At 49.9% G+C, this 9,411-nt stretch overlaps 1 long non-coding RNA gene across 1 annotated transcript; it reads right to left on the minus strand.

The window, feature by feature from the left end:
- Positions 1 to 398: 398 nt before the first annotated feature.
- Positions 399 to 5,560, minus strand: LOC134756487 (uncharacterized). The gene is made up of 4 exons (XR_010129224.1): positions 5,302 to 5,560; positions 3,594 to 3,822; positions 2,611 to 2,772; positions 399 to 730 (listed from the first exon to the last, which is right to left on the minus strand). It is a non-coding gene; the product is annotated as an uncharacterized lncRNA (long non-coding RNA).
- Positions 5,561 to 9,411: the final 3,851 nt, after the last annotated feature.

Below are 9,411 nucleotides of genomic sequence, written 5' to 3' on the forward strand. Positions count from 1 at the left end.
GCTCAAAGAAGAAAGGGACACCATCCCTAGTTTCAAGGCGCGACTTGTCCTGCCCCTGATGGCTGTGGCTGATCCACGAGGAAGTAAACTTGGACTGGGAAAACACAAACTGTCTCGGCCTGCAACATACATCCCATTGATAAACGTATTGATAAACCCTAACATCGATAAGACATCTGTCTGGACCTTTCAGGTCTGAACAGACAGGGCAGCTGCTGAGAACCTGGGGAAACTGACAATCCGATTCCTCTCTGTGTCTGAACCTTCCCTCTTCTCACTGCACCACCAGTGCAGGCCTCTTTGACTCACACAAGACCGTTTTTTAGCACAAGGTCACCTCGAGGTCAACCGTCAACCCCAATGCTACAAAAACTCACCTCTGACTGCGAACCTCCAGGTTTTTTTTTAATCTACCAAGCAATGAATTGGCACTTTTCACTGAGGAATGACTACTGGGCCCTTTAGAGCTGTTTTAAGCTCCGTGACTTAATGAGTCTCCTGTTTAATGGAAGCAAAAGCCGTTTAAGTGGTCACAGCTGCCAGGAACTTTGCTAAAAGAATGAAACTTTCTGAGCAGGTTGGGCAGTAGCAGCGCTAATCTCTGAGCCTGCCACCCCTCGCCCGCCCTTATCTCAGGCTTGTTTTGACAGCACCCGGAGCTGGTCCCACGAGAAGAGCAGCAACCTCGCTCCTTTCCCTTTTCACGTCTTCTGCTGCAGCCCTTGGTTTGCTGCAGGGGGGAAACAAGAAACAATGAAGCATTGTCTTATTGAGGACCGGTGTGTCAGGGCCTCATGGAATAAATATTATTTGCCTGGGAGGGGAACTGGCTGGAAGACAGCTCACAGTGTCAGGTGTGGGCTGGGGCGGAGGGGCGGGAGGGCGGTGATGTTTGGGTTTGGTTTTATTATTAGTTTAATCTTTTTCTCTCTACTGCTGTGGATTTTTCCCCCCCCGACAGGCCATTAAGCACGAAGCCTGTGTCTTACCCGGCCTCTGCCAGGAAGAAACAAAAGAGATTTTCCAAAGGACATGCCCTTGTGTTACTGGGGCTCCTCAGTCACTCCCTGTCCAGCTGTGCACGGCAAAGGGTGCACACTGCAGGACCTCACAGGGTGAAAGCTCCTCTGGGGGCCCTCCGTCTGCATCTGCAGCCCTGGCAGCCCCAGATGTCTTACCTGATGGGTTCGCGGCTCTGTCATTTTGTCCCTCAGGCAAATACTGAAAGGACAGCAGGCTCCTTTGTAGGTCTGGGGAAACTGGGCACCCCCCACCCTGGTATCCCAGTCAGTCAGCACTTATTGAGTTCTTTTTTTAACTTTTTGTTTATTTTTATTATATTTTAAGTTCTAGGGTACATGTGCACAATGTTACTGTATGCAGGTCACTAATAGCTCTAGCCTGCACAGTTCCTTCACCTCTTTTGCCTCAGGAAAGCCACACATCTCTCCAGAATAAAGAACTAAAGACCAGTGACTAAGAGACAGACACTTGAAGGATTGCTCCATAAAGGCTGAGCCCTCCTTATCTCAGAAGAATGAGAACATTTTCTTGTAAGGAAAACAAGAGCCCTGTAGCCTTTCCACAGCCACAGAGCAGTGGAGTAGGGAAAGGGCGCCTCCACTGTGCAATCAAGGGTCTTCTTTCTGGCCAGGCACGGTCTCTCACACCTGTAATCCCAACATTTTGGGAAGCCAAAGCAGGAGGATCACTTGAACCCAGGAGTTCGAGACCAGCCTGGGCAACATGGTGAGGCCCTGACTCTACAGAAAAATTAAAAAATTACTCAGGGATGGTAGCATGCACCTGTGGTCCCAGCTACTCAGGAGGCTGAGGTGGGAGGATTGCTTGAGCCCAGGAGGTAGAGGCTGCAGGTGAACCATGTTCTCTCCACTGTATTCCAGCCTGGGCAACAGAATGAGACTCTACCCCCCATCCCCTAAAAAAGTGTTTAACCATAAACCTTTCCCTCATCCCTAAATCCATTTTGGGTATAAGCCATCTACCCAATGGCTGTAATAATAGTTGTTGATGATTGAGAATGTACAGTGTATGTTGGGCACTTGCTAAGTGCTTTCCATATATTATCTCACCATGTGGCAAGCCTGGAGAAAGCTTGGAGAGAGTGAGGAACTGCCCAAAGTCACACAGGTCATCAGGCTTCCTGAGAATGGCACCACGGCCTTGGCTTTACAGGCATGGCACTTGAGTTCACCTTCACGTGCTGGGGATCCTGTGTTCCCAGAAGGCAGAGACCCTATCTGTGTCCTTCTGTTAATTATTTTTGTGTACAAAATAATTCAGTCCTGTGCTCAGTGCCATGAACTATTAGGGATTTAATACATGCTTTTTGAGGGTGATAATGATCTCACCATCCCAGTTAGTGAAATAAACATTCCCTCCCTTCTCTCAAAGAGAAACAAAGGGCCACAGCAGGCCAAGCCACCCCGGGGACACTGCAGGGTGTGTGGAGATGGCACCAGCAGGTGAGTCCCACAGACCTGGCTTTGGATCCCGGCCTGGTCACCCATGGCCTGGCCCCTGGGGTGCACCAGCTAACCTCTCCAAGGCCAAGTTTCCCCCAACACGGGAGAAAGTCACAGCACCTACCTCATAGGGTCATTGTGAAAATGAAGTGAAAAAATGCCCACCGTGTTCCCAGCAGCCCTGCCTGGTGAAGGCAGGTGTGCCATGTCAGTTTCCTTACTCAGCACCCAGGCATCTTCTTCCTCTCGTGGAGCTCTCAGCACTCAAGAGCCCCTTCGGTAAGACCTGGAATGCAGTTTGTTGACCAAAGGAGTGCTGGCAGGGAGGGAGGATCTCCACTTGGGTGACCATATCTCCTACCTCTGCTCTTGGTCCCCCTTTGCCTTGGGGACATTCCCACCAACACACGCCACTGGCAGCACACCCTGCTGACCAGCATGCACTGCTGTTCTTACTTACCCCAAAAGCCCAGACTTGAATATCCTGTTGTCCTCAGTGGCGCGGCTGAGACCAGGCTGGAGCTTTTAAACAAGATGTAACTCAAGTGGGGAATAACATGCAAGTAACTCTTAAGGTGACTGCCGCACCCTGTGGCCCACACAGAGAGGCTCTCTGCCCAGCCCCACTTGTCTGCAAAGGATATCCTCCAGCCTGTCTAGAGTCCACAAGGTCCAGGCTGGAGAGAAAGAGGCCAAGGAGCCAGATGTCTCTCTCCCACCCACGAACAACTTTCTGAGATCTTACTTCCATACTGAAGACAGGCCTCCTTCCCAGGGGATACCAGGAGTCAGAGTTCCTTTCAGTGGGTCTTGCCTTATTATATTCAGTAATGTGGCCCAGCAAATAAATGTGTCAATTCAACAATAAACCCTGTGTCTATACATGCAACGCTCCCTGGAACAGCAGGGAAAGGGAAGAGGAGAGGAATTTGATTACAAGTGCTTTATATTTACGCTCTCATGAGATGCTTCCAACAGCCCTATCAGATATTTTAGAACCATCATTCCTAATTTGCAGATAACAAAATTTTGGCTTGGAGAGGTTAAGGGAATGACCAAGCTAAGCCCAGTTCTCCTGTCTCCCTCCCTTGAGTTCAGGATACCAACCCAATCACTGAATCTTCCCCAGGAACGAGCCTGGGGCCAGGGTGAGAAAGGGGCTTCCTGGAAGTGCTGAGTTAAATCGGCACTGGATGCAGCCACGGGCAAGGGGACATGGTGGTTGTCCCTCTCTCTGCCAAGTTGTAGGTCAGGAGACCTGGTTCAAGCCCAGGCTTTGCCACTTGGAAGATTGTATGGTCTGAAATCATTATTCTCAGTGCCTCAGTTTCTGCATCTGTAAAATGGTAAGGAACAAGCCAATTAATACACATAAAGCCCTTAGTGCCCTTGATGCCTAGAACATGTAAGTATTTAATAAATATCAACATTTTTATTAACATTGTTATTGTTACTGTTATTCCCTTCCAAAGTCTGGCAAGAAGTAAATGGGATGACAGATGTGAAAACATGTTATAAGCTGTAGAGGTAAGAAATGACCACTCATGTATGCTGAGAAGGTAACAGGAAAAAGGGCTTGGCCTTAGATAATGTCATTGAACAGCCTCAAACTTTCAACAGAAAGCACAGAAATATTCCAAAAAGAGTACTCCAATAATTTGAAACCAGGCCACCAAGTCCAAGTTCTTGCCACAGTTCCAGGGCCGAGGCTGTTTCCCAAGAGCCCTGTAATTGCTTTCAACCTGTGCCTCACCCAAACACCACGGCTGGCGCAGGTGGACACCTTCCGTCTCTTCTTCTTCCAGGCTGGGCCCCAGAAAGAAATACTCCAATAATTCACCTTGTGGTTTTCAACTTTAGACTAGATTGTTTGTTATGTATATAACTGTTTGCATTTCACTTACTTATCCTCAATCGTCACATACCTGGGAGGGAAGGAGGCTGCACAGAGCCCCCGGAGCCCCAGCCCCACGTGGTTACACCTGCCCATGCTTCTGGTCTAAGTAGTCCTTGGGTGCCTTAGTATGAACGGAGCATACAATTAAGCTCTGTCTCTCTTTCTCAGCTAACTCAGGTGCAATCCTTCTTGACAGTCTGGAGGAACCAGGCAGGCTGGCCACCAAGTGAGGGGAAGTTGCTGCTAGCCGATTAATGGTTGAAAGCCCAATAGTACCACCCCTCACTGTCTTGTAGCAAAGACCCTTGGCTCATGTTTAGAATGTTAGCCAAATAAGAGTCACCGAGCGCAACTTTATGGCAGCACTCAGCTGGAAACAGTGGGGCATCTAGGGGAAGTGTCCGTGCTCGGTCCCTGCCCTTACACAGATCAGTCTGGCTGATGGAATGAGACGAATGAAATGGAAACAATGAGCAAATCATAAAAGGCAGTACTGTCATGAAGAGTTTGATTTTATGGCACAGAATGCAATTGTTAGAGTTAGAGTAGGGAGAGATGGCCAAGAGCTAGAGTGGGCAGGGAAGGTTCCTGTGGGAAGAGGTTTGTTAGCTGGGCCTTTCAGGTATGCAGGAGTTGAACTGGTGGGAAGGAGAGTGGTATTCCAAGTTGGGGAAGCTATGTGAGAGAATCTAGGAGACAGAAAAGAACAAGGGCTGTTTATAGAGCAGAGGCCAAACTGGCATGACTAGAGTAGAAGGAGGGCATCCTAATTCCCAGCCTTATCCACCGCTTTGCAAGAACCAGGAAAATGAATTCCCGTTGGCCATAAAACTAGTTGCAGGTGATGTAACCCATCCTATTCGGCCTCCCATATTTACAGCTATACAGGAACTACTCTCTGAAACTCAGTCTCCTCACCTGTAAAATGGGATGGTAATACGTGCCCCTGGGAGCCAGTGAGAATTAAAAGGGATAAGATGCACTGGCTCCCAGGGGCAAGCACTAGCAGACAAGGAATAGGGCAGTCCTCCCTTCACACTCCGCGGAGAAGAAATGTCCTCCAACTCTCCCAGGAGGCAGAGCCCAGCTCTCCTTCCAAACAGCCTTGGAGTTGCTTGGCCTCTCCACTTCTTCAACGAAGTTGTGGGCCGAAGACAAATGCAGAGTTCTCTTGTACCTGCCAAGGAGAGAGAAGCAGACCCTGTGTGAGTCTCTTGCTGTTGACGTTGATCCACAGGGGGTGCAGGATGGGACTGAGGCAGGCCCACCTGCCCGGAAAGCCTGCCTGTACCCTGACCCCATGGGGCCCTAACACACACCCTCCCAGCCACAGGGGCTCTGCAGAGCTAAGCCAGCTGTCCTATGGAGGTGGGGACCCTCCTCCTGCTCTGCCACTCTCTCTTTCTCCTGGAGAGGACAGGCAGGTGGGCATGGCCACAGAAGAACCTCTCGAAGGTGCTAACTGGCCCAGGGAAACCAAGATGGCCTGGTAGGGAGTTGTCTACCAGAGACTGAGAGAGCATGGGAGAAGTTGAGAGGGAGGAGGAAAGTGCACGCCGTCCTGCGCGCAGCCTCGCGTTAGGGAAAGCATGTGTGACAAGTGGTGGTAGGCGGTTGCTAGCCTTGGAAACAAACAAACAGCCAACGAAAAGGCTTCGGAAGGAAGGAGTGTCTAATTAATCAGCCCCGAGGGACAGGTCCGCACTGCCTGACCGTGCTCCTCAGCCTGGTTTCAGGCCACCGAGTCCAAGTTTCTGCCACAGTTCCAGGGCCGAGGCTGTTTCCAAAGAGCCCTGTAATTGTTTTCCACCTGTGTCTCACCCAAACACCAAGGCTGGCGCAGGTGGACACCTTCCCACTTTTCTCTCTCCAGGCTGGGCCCCAGAAATCAGTAGAGGAGGCAGCAATCAGTCAGCGTGGCCGTGCCTGGGAGGAGAAGCCCGTGTGGGTCTGTAGGGCTAAGAGGCAAAGGCGGGTGGCGGATGTGGGCCCGCGGGAGCCTGGAGGGGTTGACACCGCCTGCTCCACCGCAAGCCCCTGGAGGAAGAGCCCCGCTGTGCCCCGAGAGCGAGCGCGGGCAGGTGTAACTAGGCGGGGCTGGGGCTCCGGGGGCTCCGCGAAGCCTCCTTCCTTCCCAGGGACACCGCCCAGCTGCGCCCCGCCGACTGCGCGGGCCTTGAGACGCTGGTGGCTGCCTCGGGGTTGGCCTGCTCCTCGCGCACATGTTCAGGGCCATCCGCGCTGCGCCTCTGCTTCAGGTGCTTGGCTAGAGAAAGGGTGGCAAGACGGGGCAGTGCGTGTGCGCGCGCGGGTAAGTGCATGTGAGTGCACACATATGTGAGCGCATGTGTGTCTGCGCTTGTGCGTGTCCAGGGGAACCAGAGGGAGCACCCTCATTCTAAGCCGCCAGAGGACTGCCTGAAGCCGCTAGATAGAAACTCCCCTAGAATGTAAGCTCCCCGGGGGAGGGAGCTTTGTTTGATGGCTGCTGTATTCCCAGTGCCCACTGAAGTACTGGGGACGCAGTAGATGCTTAATAAACACAGCTGTTGAGTTAATCAATGGACTCTAGGAATGGAGGCAGACCGGCCCTTCTGGAACTGGAGAAAGGACAAGGCCACATTTCACCGTCTCCTCTGTTCTTGGTACCAGCCCTGGCGTCCCCGGCAACGCCAGTCCTTCTCACATCCAGCTTGTGCCAAGTTTTCCTCCCTGCTCGTGTTTACACCTTCTCCCCTTTGTCTGTTTCCTGCTGGCCCCTGTGTGTAAGCGCCCCAGCAGTCAGAGTGGGAGACAGGAAGACGAAAGAAGCAGAATTCTGGAAATAGAGAGCTACCAGGGTGGCCTCTTCCTTCTGGAAGGACACGGAATGATGGGGTGAGACTGAAGCTCTTCTTCAGCTCCTCCCTTTGGGAATTGGGACTTTGAGCTTCAGTTTCCTCACTTTGAAACAGCAGCTATTCCACTTGCCTCGTAGGATTGTTGCAAGAAGTCAGGCAGGAGGCTGAAAAGTTCTGGAGCACATGATAGGTGCTACAGAAACGTTCGTTTCGTCTCCTGACTAGCATCCAACAGTCTGGGAGTGCCCCAGGTGTGGCTGAGGGTGGTTATGGTTTGATAATCACCACCAGAACACCCCTCCTTTTTTCACAAAATGCCTTGAGGAGAATTTAATGGCTGCCGAAAATTAAGGCAAGCTTCATTTCTAAAACATTCAGGAGTCAATATGTTGTGAGTCATGTATTCCGTCGGGGCCCCCACTCACTCCGGAGGGAGCTTTTCCAAGTAATTAAACAACGATGTTGTGATCAAGCTGAAGTCCACCAGCCCCAGCCTTTCCATTCGGGACCTTCTCCTGCACATGCTGCAGCTGCCTCCAAGACTACTGCGATGGAGATGAGCAGATTCTTCCTTCAGTTGTAGAGGGAGACACTGCGAAAACCTAATGCTGTCAATAACGCTTTTCATCTCGAAAGGAAGGATCCGATTTCACTCTTTTCAGCCTGATTTAAGGATCCACCAGAAAAAAACAAACTTCATGGGGTAATTAGGAAATTATCCTCTTACAAATTGGTAGATGTCGTCTTTCTTTTCCTTGGGACAAGACAGAAAGGACATTGTTTGTCTTTTACCATGGTGAAGCTGCTGCGATTAACCATGCCACCTGGGGAATGGTTCACTTGTGGGTAAGCTGATAGCTTGCTGTTCCAGGGTGCGCCTGCCAAGGTACTCCAGAATAACATGTTACATCCTCTGTGCACCCCTTCCTGATGAAAGGAAAACTTCAATCACATTTAGTTAAAGGAGCCCTTTAAACCTGACCTGTCAATATCCTGGAGGTGGAGAATTACACCAAGGTTAAGAAAAGGTTTCCCAGAACTGGCTAGACATGTATTTGTTTAAAGGGATTAGGTGCATTCAGTCTGGGTCTGATCAATACTGCCTGTTTTGGGGTTTGTGGAAAACAGTGCAAATATCCAGAGAGAACCTAGGAAGTCCCTAAAGACCCAAGGAAGGATTTTTTTTTTCTGTTTGATAACAAGGAGAAATCCCTACTGTAAGATTTCCAAATCCTGACCTGTTTTAACTTAGGAATCTTGTGAAAAGTTATTGTAAATATGGACCAAAAGGCCAATGCTAAAATTGGAATTAACATCAACCTCCGCCTTTCACTCTGACATATTCTGTCTCACTCCTTTCTTACCTCTCCTGCTCTCTGTCTTACTGTGTCTCTGTGTGTCTCTCTGTGTGTCTCTCTCATACACACACAAAGCAACAACCCAACAGGCTTGACAAACCTTAGATTCATTAAGAGTCTTCTGAAGTTTTCAATATGCTAAAAGATGTACCATAAGAATATATGTGTGTATGCACATATATGTTAGCATTTCTGTTTAGCACTTTGTATATTCCAAAAGCTCTTACACACATTTTCTCACTGTGGCAGGTGTTATTATCCACAATTTTACCAAAGAGTAGACTGAGATTGAGACTCGGGGAGGTGAAGTGACTTGGGTAACAGTGTGCCATCAGGGTACAGTACAGCCAGGAGTGAATCTGCCCTCCCAGCACATTAGAAATGACCATCGTCTCATGTAGCTCTGCATGGAAAGACTCCCATAATTAAATTACCACTTTATAGTAAAGCCCTGATTGCAGTTTCATCTGCGGCCCCTTCCAGAAGTATTTGCAATTCATAATCCAAATGAGAAAAGCTGTTAGTAAAAATTTCAGGTACCAGTAACAGGCTAAATAAAGGAAACAAACATTAGGGTTTAAGATGAGTCAGGGACTCTTGAGTTGCGAAAGTTGGCAGGAGTTTTGTTTCTAGGAGCCTCTACAAGCCTCCTGGATGCCACTCTGCCTTCAGCCTGTCCCCTTCCAATCTGCTCTATGCGGTGCGGACTACTTGCCTCAACAGACCCAGACATACAAGCATCAGAAGGGAGGACTCCCTAGCGCAGTGGCTCCCTGAGTGTGGTCCCAGGACTGGCAGAAGCAGCATCACCTGGGAGCTTAATAGAGATG

The sequence above is a fragment of the Gorilla gorilla genome, chromosome 9, assembly GCF_029281585.2.
Source record: "Gorilla gorilla gorilla isolate KB3781 chromosome 9, NHGRI_mGorGor1-v2.1_pri, whole genome shotgun sequence".
Taxonomy (NCBI): domain Eukaryota; kingdom Metazoa; phylum Chordata; class Mammalia; order Primates; family Hominidae; genus Gorilla; species Gorilla gorilla.